An 18,267-nucleotide genomic window follows, 5' to 3' on the forward strand; every position below is an offset into this window, starting at 1 on the left:
TGTCAAATAAATAATTTAAAGCTGATTTAAATATGAAAAGAGAATAAAATTATCACTGTATGCTTCTTACATCATCTTATATCTGGATAATCTAAGTGTCTAAGTGAAAAATTATTATAACTAATTAGAAAATTTGTCTGGAAAAAAGATGAATACACAAAAATAATTTTCCCTTTTCCATTCTCAAAAATGATTTAGGAAATAAAATGAAATAAAAATTGACAAAACTACATACTACCAAGGGATAAATTATAAGAAATGTAATATCTACATGAAGGAAACTTTAAACTTTTACAGAAGGATTAAATGTTCCCAAAGTAATATATGAAAGGACATGCCATGTTCTTGGATGGAAGATTAACATCATAAATATAAAAATCCTTCCAAAACCAACCAAAATATTTAATATAATTCTGATAAGAATCATAATGTTATCTTTTTGGAAAGGTGGGGAGCTGACAATTTTATTTTAAATTTCATATCAGATAATAAATGTGTGAAAATGGCTGAGAAAATTTTGATAAAGAAGAATAACTAAATGATAATTACTGTACCAGATATTAAAATATAGCATAGGTTGGGCAGTGGCTCATGCCTGTAATCCCAGCACTTGGGAGACCAAGGCAGGCAGATCACTTGAGGCCAGGAGTTTGAGACCAGCCTAGCCAACATAGTGAAACCCCATCTCTACTAAAAATGCAAAAATTAGCTGAGCGTGGTGGTGCATGCCTATAGTCCCAGCTACTGGGGAGGCTGAGGCATGAGAATCACTTGAACTCAGGAGACAGAGGTTACAGTGAGCTGAGATCATGCCACTGCACTCCAGCCTGGGTGACAGAATGAGACTCTGTCTCATAAGTAAACAAATAAATAAAATAAAAATAAAACGTAGCATGAAACCACTATGATGAAAACAGACAAATAATCAGTGGACTTCAAGAGGGAGTCCCAAAATAGATCCAAGGATAAATAGAAAGTTAATGTGTGATAAAAGTACTAATTAAAATCAGTGGAGTTACTGTTATTCATTAAATAGTGATGAAAGGATTGATACACATTTAGAAAAAAAAATAGATCCCTACCTCAAACCTCATAAATAAAATAAATTTCAGATGCATTAATCATCAAAGAGTAGCCCAAACTGGAAATAATCTAAATGACTGTCAGCTGGTGAGTGAATAGACAAAATGTGGCTTATCCATATAGTGAAACACTGCTCAGCAACAAAAAGCACAGAACCACGGATGCATGCAGCCCCACGGATTAACCTCAAAACATATGCTAAATGAAAGAAGCTAAACACAAAAAATGACATATTGTATGATTCCATTTATACAAAGTCTCTAGAAAACACCAAACATATGGAGATGGGTGGTTTCTTGGGGGCTGGAAAGACAGCAGAAAGTGACTGCAAACAGGCATGATGGAAATTTTGGGGGTGATGCAAGTGTTCTAAAACTGGTTTATAGTGATGATTGTATAACTGTATAAATTTACTGAAATGTATCAAACCATAAAACTGAAATGGGTGAATTTTTTTGTATGTAAATTGTACCTTAATCAACTATTAAAAATGTTGAATAAAAAGGAAAAGTATACAATAAAATATTAGAGTGGCATATTGAAACATTTTCTTAAGCAAGTTGTGAAAAACAGGTCGTTAAGAAAAATATATATTTGACAACATAAGAATTTAAAAAATTGATGGTAAAAGATTTTAAAATGTAACAATGCAAGTGATAGTAATGCAAGTAAATAAAATGAATGCTTTTTGCTGCTTACAATGTATTAGGCACTGTTCTAAGCTCTTTGCACATTCTAAGTCATTTATTTCTCACAACAACACTAGGATGCAGATGCCATTATCATCCCCGTTTTAGGGAGGGAGGGGAGAACTGAGGCATAGGGAGGTTAATTAACTTGTACCAGGTCATAGCGCTAAGTGGCAGAGCCAGGATTTGAACCTAGAATCTAGATCAAGATCCATGCTTTTTTCTCCACTCTGCCTATAGGACAAAGAACAAGTGTGTTAATCTGGTATTCAGTGTCTTCCACCACCTGAGCCCTGTCTACTTTGTCCCCTGTGTATACTTCAAAGTATTCTGTGTGTCTCTCACAAAAGTATTTGCATCATTTATAAAAGACAAAGAGTGAATCTTTTCATTATGCAGAACCTCATAAAGATGACAGGAGGCAAAGAATCTAATCTCAAATTAGTCAGGGTATCCACAGATGACAATACAAGTGAACAGTAAAATGCAAACATTTTCTTAGATAGCTGCAGAAATGAAGATTTAAGCAATGAATTACCTTTTTTTGGGGGCACAGTTTCTAATATCTGATAATACATGCTGTGAAGGTGTGAGGAAATGAGCAGTCTGTTTAGAGGAGTATAAATCAATTCAGTTTTTTTTGGAGATTGACTGGATAATAATAGCTATTAAAAAGAAAAATGTGTATGTCTTTAGTAAAATAATCCCTCTTCTAGTAATCTTTCTTCCAGAAAATACCACAGATACAGTAAGGCAATTGCATAAAGATGTTTGTTGATGGGTTGTTTGACAATAACAAGAAGTAGGAGCCAGATGAATTTCTGTAAAGAGGAATATGTTTGAATATATTTTGCTACATCAAAATAATAGCAAAAAATATAATATTATGCAAAAGAAGTAGGAACACTTATTTTCATTGGCTTGGAAAGCTGTATGTTATTGTATTAGCTTTTTATTCTTGTGTAACAAATTAACACAAATTTAGAAACATAAAATAACACCTAATCATTAACCTATGTCTCTGTAGCTCAGACATCTGGCATGGAAGTGGACTGGATTCTCTGCTCAGGGCATCACCAAGCTAAAGTCAAAGCATCAGTTGGACTGAGTTCTTATCTGGAAGCTCTGAGGGAAAAATCAGGTTCCAATCTCATTCTTCTTGTTGGCAGAATTCAGCTCCTTGTGGTTGGAGGCCGAAGTTCCCATTTCATTGCTGGTTGTCAACTAGGGACTGCTTTTTTTGTTTTGTTTTGTTTTTATTATACTTTAAGTTCTACGGTATATGTGCACAATGTGCAGGTTTGTTACATATGTATACATGTGCCATGTTTGTGTGCTGCACCCATTAACTCATCATTTACATTAGGTATATCTCCTAATGCTATCCCTCCCCCCTCCCCCCACCCCACGACAGTCTTCTGTGTGTGATGTTCCCCACCCTGTGTCCAAGTGTTCTCATTGTTCAATTCCCACCTATGAGTGAGAACATGTGGTGTTTAGTTTTCTGTCCTTGCAATAATTTGCTCAGAATGATGGTTTCCAGCTTCATCCGTGTCCCTACAAAGTACATGAACTCATCCTTTTTTATGGCTGCATAGTATTCCATGGTGTATATGTGCCACATTTTCTTAATCCAGTCTATCATTGATGGACATTTTGGGTTGTTTCCAAGTCTTTGCTATTGTGAATAGTGCTCAATAAACATACGTGTTCATGTGTCTTTATAGCAGCATGATTTGTAACCCTTTGGGTATGTACCCAGTAGTGGGATGGCTGGGTCAAATGGTATTTCTAGTTCTAGATCCCTGAGGAATCGCCACACTGATTTCCACAATGGTTGAACTAGTTTACAGTCCCACCAACAGTGTAAAAGTGTTCCTATTTCTCCACATCCTCTCCAGTACCTGTTGTTTCCTGACTTTTTAATGATCGCCATTCTAACTGGTGTGAGATGGTATCTCATTGTGGTTTTGATTTGCATTTCTCTGATGGCCAGTGATGATGAGCATTTTTTCATGTGTCTTTTGGCTGCATAAATGTCTTCTTTTGAGAAGTGTCTGTTCATATCCTTCGCCCACTTGTTGATGGGGTTGTTTGATTTATTCTTGTAAATTTGTTTAAGTTATTTGTAGATTCTGCACATTAGCCCTTGTCAGATGGGTAGATTGTAAAAATTTTCTCCCATTCTGTAGGTTGCCTGTTCACTCTGATGGTAGTTTCTTTTGCTGTGCAGAAGCTCTTTCGTTTAATTAGATCCCATTAGTCAATTTTGGCTTTTGTTGCCATTGCTTTTGGTGTTTTAGTCATGAAGTCCTCGCCCATACCTATGTCCTGAATGGTATTGCCTAGGTTTTCTTCTAGGGTTTTTATGGTTTTAGGTCTAACATTTAAGTCTTTAATCCATCTTGAATTAATTTTTGTATAAGGTGTAAGGAAGGGATCCAGTTTCAGCTTTCTACGCATGGCTAGCCAGTTTTTCCCAGCACCATTTATTAAATAGGGAATCCTTTCCCCATTGCTTGTTTTTATCAGGTTTTTCAAAGATCAGATGGTTGTAGATGTGTGGTATTATTTCTGAGGGCCCTGTTCTGTTTCATTGGTCTATATCTCTGTTTTGGTACTAGTAGAATCAATATCGTGAAAATGGCCATACTGCCCAAGGTAATTTATAGATTCAATGCCATCCCCATCAAGCTACCAATGACTTTCTTTACAGAATTGGAAAAAACTACTTTAAAGTTTATGTGGAACCAAAAAAGAGCCCGCATTGCCAAGACAACACTAAGCAAAAAGAACAAAGCAGGAGGCATCATGCTACCTGACTTCAAACTATACTACAAGGCTACGGGACTGCTTTCAGCTCCTTGAGGCCACTGGTATTCCTTGTCACATGTCTACTTCTACCTTTAAGCCAGAATAGTGTGTCAAATCCTTCTTATGCTTTGAATCTGTGAATTCCTCTGTCTCTGACCTCTACACCCAAATTTAAAGAGTTTATGTAATTGTCTTCCTATTTTTAGTGGAACTTATTTGGGACCTTAACTATATCTGCAGAATTTCTTTACATTAACATCTGGATTCATGTTTGATTGAATAAGTGGGAGAAAGTATACGTACACTAGGGTCTAGGGATATTGAAGACTATATAAGAATTCTGCCTACCATAATGATATACCACAAATGTAAAAGCTATTCATAGATCAAAAGATTGAGCATTAATCCATTAAAACATTTTATATTTCTATATAGATGAGTATGTTTACACACATATAGATATACTGACATTAATATGTATGGGGCTGGACAGTGGAGAGCCATGCAAGACCATTCAAGGGCACGCTGTTAAAAGTGGTTATTTCTGTGATTGGGATTGGATAGGACAGAGGGGACTTGTACTTTTCCTTATGTTTTTACTTTTCTAAACATTACAAAATTATGGGTGTTTATCTGTTTGTGTTTTTTAGTACAGCAGCCCTTCATATCTTTGGCGTCTGCATCTGTGGATTCATGCAACCGTGGATCAAAAAAATTTTTTTTAGGCTGGACATGGTGGCTCTTGCCTGTAATCCCAACACTTTGGGAGAGAGAGGTGGGTGGATCACCTGAGGTCAGGAGTTTGAGACCAGCCTGACCAATATGTTGAAACCCCATCTCTACTAAAAATACAAAAATTAGCCAGGTGTGGTGGCGGGCCCCTGTAATCCCAGCTACCTGGAAGGCTAGAGAATCACTTGAACCCAGGCGGTAGAGGTTGCAGTGAGCCAAGATCGCATCATTGCACTCTAGCCTGGGTGACAAGAGCGAGACTCTGTCTCAAAAAAAAATTATTTTTTTAAAGGATGGTTGTATCAGTATTGAACATGTACAGGCTTTTTTCTTGTCATTACTCCCTAAACAATACAGTATAACAACAATTTACATAGCACTTATATTGTATGAGTTATTATAAGTAATGCAGATGATTTAAAGTATATGGCAGGCTGTGCATAGGTTATATATAAATATTACACCATTTAATATAAAGAACTTGAGCATCTGTGGATTTTGGTATCCACGGAGGGGGTCCTAGAACTAATCCTCTATGAATTCTGAGGAATGACTATATTTGAGCCCTTAAGGTCTCTGACATCACTGTAGGAGACAGACCTGAGGGAGGAAAGTGATCTATCTTCATAGACTTACATTGTCTTCCATTTTCTTCTGCTTATAGCCCAAGTCACAGCACCACTTCTTCCAAATTTCAACAGTCATACATATTTTAAAGAATTCGAGGAGAAAAATAGTCAATTATGTTTATCCAGATATTACCATTTCCAAGTTTTTTCCAGTGTTATTTCCTTTCTACTTGAATAACTTCATTTGTTGTCTCTTTTAGATCAGAACTGCTGAAAACAAATTCTCTTTGTTTTTCTTTATCTGTAAATATCTTTATTTTGCCTTCAGTCTTGAAGGATGTTTTCACTGAACATAGAATTCTGGGTAGACAATCCTTTTCTTTCAGCCCTTAAAAAGGTTCCATTGTTTTCTGGCTTCCATGATTTCTTGTGAGAAATCTGCAGTCATTTGAATTGTAGTTCCCTTAATATCAGCAGTTCTTAACTTCAGCATTATTGACATTTTGGGTTAGATATTCTTTGTTGTGAGGCTCGTGTCCTGTAGGATGTATAGTAGTATCCTTAGCATATTAGGTACCAATAGCAGTCTACTCCCAATGTGAGAAAAATTAAAAAGTTGGAAACATCTGATCTTGTCAGATGTCTCTGGGGAGGCAATACCAACCTGGTTGAGAAACACTGCCATGCAATATGTAATTACACTGCATATAATGGTTAATTTAAAAATATTTTAAATATAATTATATATATCTTAGTTTTTCCACAGTTTGATTATAATGTGTCTGGTCATAGTTTTCTTTGAGTTTATCCTATTTGAGTTTCACTAAACTTCTTGAATATGTAAATTTATGACCTATAATAAATTTGAAGAGTATTTACTCATTTGTTAAAATTGTTAAAAAATTTTTTCAGCACCTATCTTTTTCTCCTCCTCTTTAGAGACCCTGATAGCATGAATTTTAGAACTTTTGATATAGTTCCATAGGTCCTGAATCTGTATGACTTTTTTCTCAATTTTTATATCCTCTATTATTCAGATTAGATACTTTTAATTGACCTATTTTCAAGTTCATCAGCTCTTTCCTGAGTCATGTTTATTCCTCTGTTGAATCCATACAGGGAGTTTATAATTTCAGTTATTGTAATTTTTAGTTTTTTTGTATAGTTTTTCTTTTCCTTTTTTTTTTTTTTTTGAGACGGAGTCTTGTTCTGTTGCCCAGGCTGGAGTGCAGTGGTGCGATCTCGGCTCACTGCAAACTCCGCCTCCTGGGTTCATGCCATTCTCCTGCCTCAGCCTCCCAAGTAGCTGGGACTACAGGCGCCTGCCACCATGCCTGGCTATTTTTTTGTATTTTTAGTAGAGACAGGGTTTCACCGTGTTATCCAGGATGGTCTTGATCTCCTGACCTCGTGATCCGCCCTCCTTGGCCTCCCAAAGTGCTGGGATTACAGGCGTGAGCACCCGGCCGTATAGTTTTTATTTCTGTGCTGAGAATTTCTTTTAATTAATTTAAGGAGTGTTTGCCATTATTTCATGGAATATGGTTACAGTAGTTTTTTTAAGGTCTTTGTCTGATAATCTCAACATCTGGTCATTTTGGGATTGGTATCTGCTGTCTTTTCCCTTGAGAGTTAATTATATTTTCCCAGTTTTTTGGTTTGGGTAATTTTAAATTGTGTATTAGTTTCTCATTACTGATGTAACAAATTACCACAAACTCTTGGTTTAAGGCAAATTTATTCTTATAGTTTTGTTGATCAGAATTATAAAATGAAGATGTTGGCAGGCCTGCATTTCTTCTGGAGACTTTAAGAGAGAATACCTTTCTTGTCTTTTCCATATTTAGAGGTGCCTGCATTCCTTTTGTGTGGCCCCTTTCTCCATCTGCAAAACACATCACTTCAACCTTTGGTTTTGTCTTCACACTTCTTTTTTGTCTGATTCTGATCCTCCTGCTGCTCTTATAGAAGGGCCCTGTGATTACACTTGGCTCACTTATACAATCCAGGAAATCTGCAATTCTCAACATTCTTAACTTCATCACATTTGCAAAATCCCTTTTACCATGCAAGGTAACATATTCATGGGTTCTGGGGATTAAGAATTAGACATCTTTGCAGGGGTTATTATTTATCCTACCACAAATTACGTTCTATAGATTTTGAATATTACGTTGCAAGAATCTAAGTTCTGTTAAAATCCTATGAAGAATGTTCATTTTTTTTTTTTGAAAGTGGGTAATCAACTCAGTAAGTAAGGTTCAGATGACAAGGGCTGACCTACCTCCTGTAGGCTCTGGATCCAATGGAAATTTAATTTTCACGGCCTTTGTGGTGCTATTTGGTTTCATCCCCAGATGTGCCACTCGGGGTCAGTCTATAATCTGGGGGATGGTGTCTAGTATAGTTCAGTTCCCCGAGGTTTTGCTATACTGCTTTGAGTTGATTCTGTATATACACAGCTTGGGCATGAACTAGGATTTCATACCTAGATTTAGAAGGTAGTTTTTGCCACGCCTTTCAATTTGTGATTGCCCTCACAGTGTCTGGCTCCCAGAGTCCCTTTTTCTTGGTTTTCTGATAGAAATCTGAAGTTTAGCCTCCCTGCACAGTTCCACACTTTTTGTGAATGGGTCTACCTTTGGGCAAAATGGTGAGATACGAGAGAGAGAGAGAGAGAGAGAGAGAGAGAGAAAAGAAATTTCTCACACACTCTTCAGACCAAAGAGGCCAATTTCTCTGGCCAATGAGTAGGATTTTCTCTGAGTTGTGGGTGCCCTTGTGGCTGGTATTCCTGCAGCTGCTGGGGGAGTGCTGGTTCATGCCTGGGACTTGCCTTGAGACAAGGCCAGCAGAGGAAAAAGGGGGAAAAAGGGAATACCTCCCACATCCTATGTTCCACAGGGGTCCCCCTTTCCAGTCTTCTGGCTAGAAAAAGAAAGTTTCTCTTGGAGATTTTTCCATCTGTGCCTGCTGTGTAGTTCTGGGATGTGAGCCACCCTAGAGTCTAAGCTGGGAGAATTGAAAAAAGATTAAACCAGGAAACTCACTGCTGTATTGGTTGTTCTTTGAGTTGTAATTTTCCACCCCAGCATGCCTGCTATTACTTATTTTTTAGAATCCTCTCATACAGTTGCTTTATCTAAATTGTCCAGAGATTTTAGTTCTAATCAGTGGGAGAGAAAGAATAGAGTGTACTCATTCTATCTTTTCCAGAACCAGAAGTCCCAGGTACATTATTGATAATAGAAATGATGGCAAGGATGCAGCTTTTGATATTACAGTGAAACACATCATCAGTCTTGTCCATGGTGATTCTTCTTATCTGCAGAGAGAACCTATAGTGAATTCCCCTAGTTAGTCCGGGGGCAGATGATTTAAATTTTTTTAATGACCCCTGTAGATATTTATTACTCATTTGATGTCTGAGGTTACATTTGATGATGAGGAGGTTACTTTGTTTTTCTGCATATGAAGTAGTAATAATCACTGTCATCTCATTCTGTTTCTCCTCCTCCTCCTCCTCATGATCGGTTACTGCGTGGTTACTATGCTCCAGGGACCATGCTGAGGGTTTTAGATACATTATATCTCTGAAGTAGCCTCATCAGTGTATGCTTTGCAAAAGTTCCAGGCTTAGGCTTGTGCAATAATGTCTTCTTTAAGAACCTGGGCTAGGTCTATTTCACTCTCCTGCATGTAGCCAGCATGTTTCAGTACTTGGTCTGCAGTAGATGCTCAGTAAACATCTGTCCAGTGAACGAATGAATGAAAGACAGCCCCCCATCCCCCACCCCCACCCTGTTTTGTAGGCTATTTAAGGAGAACTTAGTAATATGTACCTGCTTCTCCTTCCTAACTGCAGCTGAGCTAGGAGACCCTTTCACAGGAAAACACCAGTTTTGCTATTCATCTACTCACTTGACAAGTATGTGCACCAGGCAGCATTCTGGCTGCTAGGGATGCTGTGGGGAAAAGCAGGCGAGATCCTAGCCCATGGAGCTGACATTCTAATGTGTGAGTCAGACAAGAAACAAGTAACTGATCAATGAACGAAATAATTTCAGGTGGTGATAAGTGACATGGAGAAATGAAATAGGGTAATGGGTAGCGGCGGAAGGGTGTGGGGCTACTTTAGCTAGGAAGGTTATGGTTATGGGGGATTCTTGAAAGAGACCCCAGTTGAGCTGAGATATGAGAAAGAACCAGTCAGACATTCATTTAGCAGCCTGGAAATTTTTTCTTGCTTAACATCCCTGTTGTTTTCACTGGGAAAATCAGCGGTGCAAATAAGACTGCAAAAGCAATGTTTAAAATTGACTGAAGAGAATCAATTACTTTCCGATGGTTGAAGGGGACTTAGACACCATCCAGTGATTTATTTTAGCCCAGGGTTTTTATTTTTTGCTCGTTTTAAGTCATCAAAGGTTTAAAACAATTTTTTAAAATTACTGTTATTTAATTTGTCTTTGTAGGTCCGTATTTTTTAAAGACCTTGACCACCAAAATTTTTTAATTAAGTAGATTTCTTATGAGACTGCAGTGTCAGTGCATGGGTTGGTATAATTCCAGTCAAAAGACAGACACCCGAATGTTTTTAGATTACCTCCGCAGTCTTATTAGAGAGATATATGCTGATTTGTTGGATTTTTTTGTTTTTTTGAGATGGAGTCTCACTCTGTCACCCAGGCTGGAGTGCAGTGGCACAATCTCAGCTCACTGCAACCTCCACCTCCCAGGTTCAAGTGATTCTTCTGCCTCAGCCTCCCGAGTAGCCGGAACTATAGGCATGTGCCACCACACCCAGCCAATTTTTGTATCTTTAATAGAGACAGAGTTTTACCATGTTGGCCAGGCTGCTCTTGAACTCCTGACCTCAGGTGATCTGCCGCCTCAGCCTCTCAAAGTACTGGGATTACAGGCATGAGCCACTGTGCCCAGCCTGATTTGTTAGATTTTTAAAATTAAAAAGAACATTATACAAACTTGGTTTAAAAATACATTAAAAATATCTGACTGTCCCTGCCCTGAGGTCAGTGATTTTCCTCTTAGATTCACCATTGTAATTTCAGAAACTAGAACAGTGCTTGGCATCAGGCAAGTACTTAATATTGTTCAAATGAATAAATGCTTCTACGGAAATTTTTCCTGATCTAATGGAATAATAAAGCTTTAATTAAAATCAATAAGAGTTGATTTGTATTTAGGTTTTTTTTTTAGGTGGCTGACTGTGAAGTTTCAATAACGTGTATCTTGGAATAAACAGGGTTTGTGAGCTCCCAAATAAATATTATTCCATCCCTTCTTCATTGTGGACTCACTCTGTGCCAGGTGCCATTGCACATTTAAGTCTTCGCAGCAGCTCTGTCCATTTTGCAGATGAGGAAACTACGGCTCAGAGAGATGAAGTCTTGACGTCACACAGCTGGTTAGTGGCAAAACCAGAATATGGATCTCGATCAGTCTGTCTCTGAAACCTGTGCTCTTAACTATTATGCTATGGAAAAGGCAGGGAAGCATGGGGGTCATGGTGTCGGGGTCCCTGGAACTGGGCTCTGAAACATAGCTCTGCTGTGTGATCTTAGACAAGTGGCTAGACCTCTCTGTACCTCAGTTTTATCATCTCTAAGATGAAGCTATGAATACTACTTACCTAATGGAGTTAAGATTATTAAACCAGTTAATTTATGTAAAACGTACAGTAACTACTTCATAAGACTAGTTAACTATTTCTGAGCACAAAGCATTTGGCTGTTTGATATTGTGAGTTGGTGGCACATGTGTCTTGACTGGCTGGGCCAGGCTGCCTCTCTGCTGCTGCGGTGGCTCTGGTGACAGCCACACTCAGTGCAATAGACTGCAGTGGACGTCACTTTATGCTCCCCTGGTCTATTGGTTTGGGTCGTGTGTCATGTTGGCAGCTAATTTTCTCAGAGCGGTTGGTTGGAATGGGTCTCAGAGACCGTGCCTACAGTCATAAAACATACAGACCCAGCGAAAATGGTCATCATCTCTCCTCGTGATTAGTATGGATTGCTGTGGCTTTATTGATCGGCAACAATCGCTTGCTCTCACAAAAACCCCTATGCCTAGCCCACACAGACCAGTTTTGCTGTTTTGTGCTGTTTTCTTTTGGCATTTTGACAAAGTTGGTGAATTAACAATGTTCCATGGAGTGTTTGAAAGTGGTTGGCTGTTGGTGGATCTATCTTGCTCCATGACTGAAGACATCATCTCCCACCCCTCCTTTATCCACCCCCTCTTCACACCATCTGTAGAATCATCCTTCTGAAACAGCAATCCGTATCACTCTGTTGGATAAAAACCTTTAGTGATAAGCAGATTTTTGGGGGTGATAGAAATGTTGATTATCATCATTGTGGTGGGGGTTAAGTGTATTTGTACATTTTGTCAAAACACATCAACTCTACGCTAAAAATTGGTATATGTAAGTTATGCCTCAGTAAAATAAAAACAATCAGTAGAGGAGAAAAGCCTGAACTCCCTCCCTGGGCATTCAGAGCTCTTCTCGGCTTGGCCACAGCCTATCTTTCCAGCCTCTTCTCCTCCCCCTCTGCATCCCTGTCCCTTGCACTGTAGCCCACAGCTTTCCCTGCCTGTGCTATCTCTGCTTATAAGCTGAAACATTTGCATGTGCTTTTCTCTCTGCCAGGAAAGCCCTCCTCACCCTTCCCAGTGTGGACACTTCCCTCTCTCTTCCCTTCAAGGTATCCTATGTGTCAGGCTCTGTGCTAGGCATGGGGCCTACTAAGATACAGAAGACACAGCTCAGCCTCTGAGGATCACTAAGCAAACCCATCCCCTCCCTGGATACAGCATTTTGGTCCCACTATGTCTTCTTCTTCTTCTTCTGGCATATGGGATCCTCAGAACAGAGGGTACAGAGGGAGGCACGAATGAGGAGGGCTGGGTGCAGGCAGGCTGATGTGAGACCCCCACAGCCTCTCTGTGTCTCCTTCCAGGAAGTCTCCTGTCCTCCCCCAACACATAGAAGCAGAGAGCAGAGCAGGTCAAGTTTCCACTCTGGAGACAGCTTCTTTAGGTTCCCAGCTCTTGTCCTGATAGCTGTGTGACTTTGGGAAAGTTGCCGAACCTCTCTGCACTCTGGCTTCATATCTGGAAGATGGTGAGAACAATAATTCCACCCCAAAGGATTCAGTGAATTAATATATGTAAAGTACTAAAAACAGTATCTGGCTCATCATAAAGGTTATATAAATATTGCTATTATTGTTCTTGCCTGCCAAGTACACCGAGATGAGTAAGAGCCTGGCTTTCAGGGGCATTTTTTTTTTCTAGTGGAAAAGTCCAGACAATACACAGGTGGATAAATCAATAGCAAGAGGATACCACACTGTGATAAGTGCTTTGAAAGATACAAAGAGGAGACTGCGCTAGGGAGAAATTATTTTGGAGGAAAGGAGGCACTTTTTGGTTGGTGTGATGAGGAGTGGGCCTCTGTGAGGAGGAGAAATTTAGACAAAAGGCCAAGAGCTGAGAAGGAGGGAGGCATATAGAGGCCATTGGAAGAGGATTCCAGGGAGAGAAAGCATGGCAACATGCCCTAAGGAGGTACGAGCGCGGTGTGTCTGAACAGAGAGAAGCCGATAAAGCTGGAGTAGAGGAGGGCAAGGAGAGTGCAGGAGAAGGAGTTGTGGGACTGCAGGGGCTTGGCCACCAGTGCGTGGTACGAGCTGTGTCAAGGAGCTGGGATTTGATTCTTGCTGCGTTGGAAGCCACTGGAGAGGCTTAGGCAGGGTCTGATCTTACCAGGTTGTTTAATGCTCTCAGTTCTAGTTAAAGCCAAACCAGGAGCACTGCCTTCTGGGTTGTTCTCTGCAAAGGCTTGTCATAGATTGTATCATGATACTACTTCCCTCAGTAGAGTGGCCCACCCAGGGCCACTGTCCTGCCCTGTCCTCAGTCCTCCCAGCCTGCTTCTTTGCCTTCAACCCATCCAAACTTACCTATCCTATGTCCACACCTCATGACTTTCCTAAGTGGTTGCCCAATTCCAACCAGGGAGAAATGTTCCCAGTCTGTTCCAAATGACTGGAAGTTCTTCAACAGAAAGCCTCACAGAAGAAATGCAGGAAAGAATAGGTGAATATTTCAACATCAGAATCAAAGTCATCTTGTAAACCAGCTGGAGAAAATGTTGGGCAAAAGGACCGTTCCTTTTGGTGCTCTCAGATCTTGCCATCCTCTGACGTGCAAGTCTCTTCCTCTGGTTATCTTTTCAGTACTTTGATGCCTTTTTCTTATCTGTCTGAGGGTTTCCATTTCATCCTTGGGATTTTGGGTTTCAGTGCATGTTGAGGACCACTGCAACAGTCCTCAAATCAAGCCAGCCAGTGTCTATGTGAGAAAATATACTCATTCATCATTTTCTGCATTTATTTTGCAACTGATTGCATGGGCCTTCTGACCACTTGTCTGAAAAGTCTAATACCAAACAGGTTTCTGAAGAGCCAGTGGAACATTGCAGAGACACAGCCTTTAGCAACTCCAATTCTGAAATGAGCAAATGACTGATGACGTGCAATAGAACATGAAAAATAGAAGGTTCTCTGGTTAAGAAAGTTTGACTTGACAAACAGAGAAACCTGGCTTTGATTCTCAGCTTCACTCTCTTTGTGGATTTAGACAAAATTACTTAAGTTCTTTGTGCTTCATTGGGGTTGGTAATTAGACTTTGCCATTACCATTGTGATAGTCCTGCGTGTGATAGTTATGTAAACTGTTTGAGAGTGCTTAGTAGGTATTCTATACATTTTAGTTCCATTCCTGGTTGGAAATTGAATGTTGAATGCTGTGTTATCCTTTGTTTAGGGAGAAAAAAAAGGCTTGATTTAAAACAGGCATTACTTCTCTAAGTTCCTGCACTGTCCCATCCTACCTTCCATTATCTTTGTGATTAAATAATATTCATCATTAGGTGGGATCCAGCATGCAGGAAGCTCCTGGCTAGCTCAGGCAGTTTACACTTTGGAGAAGCGCCCGTGGAGGGAATTTTAATTCAAGAACAAATGGAATCTAGTGTAGTGATAGTAAAAGAAAAGCTTTTTCTACAATAGCCCTCCAAATTTGTGACATTTCTATGTAGCTCATTAAAAGACGGTTCAGGCCACTCCTGGATGGGCCAGTTTCTTAGCATTGAGCCTTCTGAGCCTGGTGGCATTCCCAGTGGGATTCCGCTGGAGGGACAGACACTGAGCAGAGAGAAGGTGAGTTCAGACCCCGTTGTCTTGATCTGGGGTCGGGGAGACTTCTATTCTGAGGGTCATAGAAGAGATGCCAAGGGGAGATGGATCGCCATGAAGTTCGTCAAGAGCATGGATGGGTGGAAGCCTTTCTATCAGCCCTGCAGCTATGTCGCTATATGGGAGCACATCTCAGACACACAAATATATAGTGTCCTGTTCTGGTATAAATGAAGCAGTCTGGAAAAGAGTAACTTTCCAACAAAGTGTTTGTCAGAGCAAATGTAATCTGCCTGCCTTTGTCACCTTTTCCCCACTAATAAAAAAATGAAAATTTTATCTCATTGATGTGTCACAAGCTGATCTATTGGGTGTTTTAAGGGAAAGTAAAGAGAAGACTTTCTTTTTTCTTTTTTTTTTTTTGAGATGGAGTCTTGCTGTGTAGCCCAGGCTGGAGTGCAAGGGCACGATCTCGGCTTACTGCAACCTCCGCCTCCTGGGTTCCAGTGATTCTCCTGCCTCAGCCTCCCGAGTAGCTGGGACTACAGGCATGTGCCATCATGCCCAGATAATTTTTTGTATTTTTAGTAGAGACGGGGTTTCACTGTGTCAGTCAGGATGGTCTCGATCTCCTGACCTCGTGATCCGCCAGCCTCGGCCTCCCAAAGTGCTGGGATTACAGGTGTGAGCCAGGGCACCCAGCCCGAGATGACTTTCTTATTTCCCAGTGAAATAATTTGGTTCCATAAAATCTTATACCTAGAAACGTGTTAAGTATTTTAAAAGAAGACAGTGCAAAATTTCTCCTTGTCCTTTAGACTCGTGCTCTTAAAAATGCCTATCATGTAAATACACATATATATACATATATGTGACTATCTATTATAGATCTAATCTAATCTTGATATGTACTGCACAGAGACATACAATTCAGTTTGAACTAAAATCTTTCGGGTTTGAAGAGACCAGATGCTGTGAATTTTCTTTTTTTTCCCCATATATGATTTTATTATTTATTATTATTCTTTTTTTTATTATTATTATACTTTAAGTTTTAGGGTACATGTGCACAATATGCAGGTTAGTTACATATGTATACATGTGCCATGCTGGTGTGCTGCACCCATTAACTTGTCATTTAGCATTAGGTATATCTCCTAATGCTATCCCTCCCCCCTCCCCCAACCCCACAACAGTCCCCAGAGTGTGATGTTCCCCTTCCTGTGTCCATGTGTTCTCATTGTTCAATTCCCATCTATGAGTGAGAACATGTGGTGTTTGGTTTTTTGTCCTTGTGATAGTTTGCTGAGAATGATGATTTCTGATTTCACCCATGTCCCTACAAAGGACATGAACTCATCATTTTTATGGCTGCATAGTATTCCATGGCGTATATGTGCCACATTTTCTTAATCCAGTCTATCATTGTTGGACATTTGGGTTGGTTCCAAGTCTTTGCTATAGTGAATAGTGCCGCAATAAACATACGTGTTCATGTGTCTTTATAGCAGCATGATTTATAGTCCTTTGGGTATATACTCAGTAATTGGATGGCTGGGTCAAATGGTATTTCTAGTTCTAGATCCCTGAGGAATCGCCACACTGACTTCCACAATGGTTGAACTAGTTTACAGTCCCACCAACAGTGTAAAAGTGTTCCTATTTCTCCACATCCTCTCCAGCACCTGTTGTTTCCTGACTTTTTAATGATCGCCATTCTAACTGGTGTGAGATGTTATCTCATTGTGGTTTTGATTTGCATTTCTCTGATGGCCAGTGATGATGAGCATTTTTTCATGTGTCTTTTGGCTGCATAAATGTCTTCTTTTGAGAAGTGTCTGTTCATATCCTTTGCCCACTTTTTGATGGGGTTGTTTGTTTTTTTCTTGTAAATTTGAGTTCATTGTAGATTCTGGATATTAGCCCTTTGTCAGATGAGTAGGTTGCAAAAATTTTCTCCCATTCTGTAGGTTGCCTATTCACTCTGACGGTAGTTTCTTTTGCTGTGCAGAAGCTCTTTAGTTTAATTAGATCCCATTTGTCAATTTTGGCTTTTGTTGCTGTTGCTTTTGGTGTTTTAGACATGAAGTCCTTGCCCATGCCTATGTCCTGAATGGTAATGCCTAGGTTTTCTTCTAGGGTTTTTATGGTTTTAGGTCTAACATTTAAGTCTTTAATCCATCTTGAATTAATTTTTGTATAAGGTGTAAGGAAGGGATCCAGTTTCAGCTTTCTACATATGGCTAGCCTGTTTTCCCAGCACCATTTATTAAATAGGGAATCCTTTCCCCATTGCTTGTTTTTGTCAGTTTTGTCAAAGATCAGATAGTTGTAGATATGTGGCATTATTTCTGAGGGTTCTGTTCTGTTCCATTAGTCTATATCTCTGTTTTGGTACCAGTACCATGCTGTTTTGGTTACTGTAGCCTTGTAGTATAGTTTGAAGTCAGGTAGCGTGATGCCTCCAGCTTTGTTCTTTTGGCTTAGGATTGACTTGGCGATGTGGGCTCTTTTTTGGTTCCATATGAACTTTAAAGTAGTTTTTTCCAATTCTGTGAAGAAAGTCATTGGTAGCTTGATGGGGATGGCATTGAATCTATAAATTACCTTGGGCAGTATGGCCATTTTCACGATATTTATTCTTCCTACCCATGAGCATGGAATGTTCTTCCATTTGTTTGTATCCTCTTTTATTTCATTGAGCAGTGGTTTGTAGTTCTCCTTGAAGAGGTCCTTCACGTCCCTTGTAAGTTGGATTCCTAAGTATTTTATTCTCTTTGAAGCAATTGTGAATGGGAGTTCACTCATGATTTGGCTCTATGTTTGTCTGTTATTGGTGTATAAGAATGCTTGTGATTTTTGTACATTGATTTTGTATCCTGAGACTTTGCTGAAGTTGCTTATCAGCTTAAGGAGATTTTGGGCTGAGACAATGGGGTTTTCTAGATATACAATCATGTCATCTGCAAACAGGGACAATTTGACTTCCTCTTTTCCTAATTGAATGCCCTTTATTTCCTTCTGCTGCCTAATTGCCCTGGGCAGAACTTCCAACACTATGTTGAATAGGAATGGTGAGAGAGGGCATCCCTGTCTTGTGCCAGTTTTCAAAGGGAATGCTTCCAGTTTTTGCCCATTAACTATGATATTGGCTGT

At 39.6% G+C, this 18,267-nt stretch overlaps 1 protein-coding gene across 9 annotated transcripts in view; it reads left to right on the plus strand.

The window, feature by feature from the left end:
* Positions 1–18,267, plus strand: part of SV2B (synaptic vesicle glycoprotein 2B) — a 201,852-nt gene that overhangs the window by 59,943 nt on the left and 123,642 nt on the right. Inside the window, exon 1 of one of the 9 annotated variants that reach the window (XM_054667960.1) lies at positions 2,895–2,913. The exons of the other annotated variants lie outside the window; for them this stretch is intronic. The gene's annotated coding sequence lies outside the window, so the exon portion shown is untranslated. Of the gene's footprint in view, positions 1–2,894; positions 2,914–18,267 lie in introns of those variants that run through there. 9 annotated transcript variants of the gene reach the window in all.

The sequence above is a fragment of the Pan troglodytes genome, chromosome 16 (assembly GCF_028858775.2).
Source record: "Pan troglodytes isolate AG18354 chromosome 16, NHGRI_mPanTro3-v2.0_pri, whole genome shotgun sequence".
Lineage (NCBI taxonomy): Eukaryota > Metazoa > Chordata > Mammalia > Primates > Hominidae > Pan > Pan troglodytes.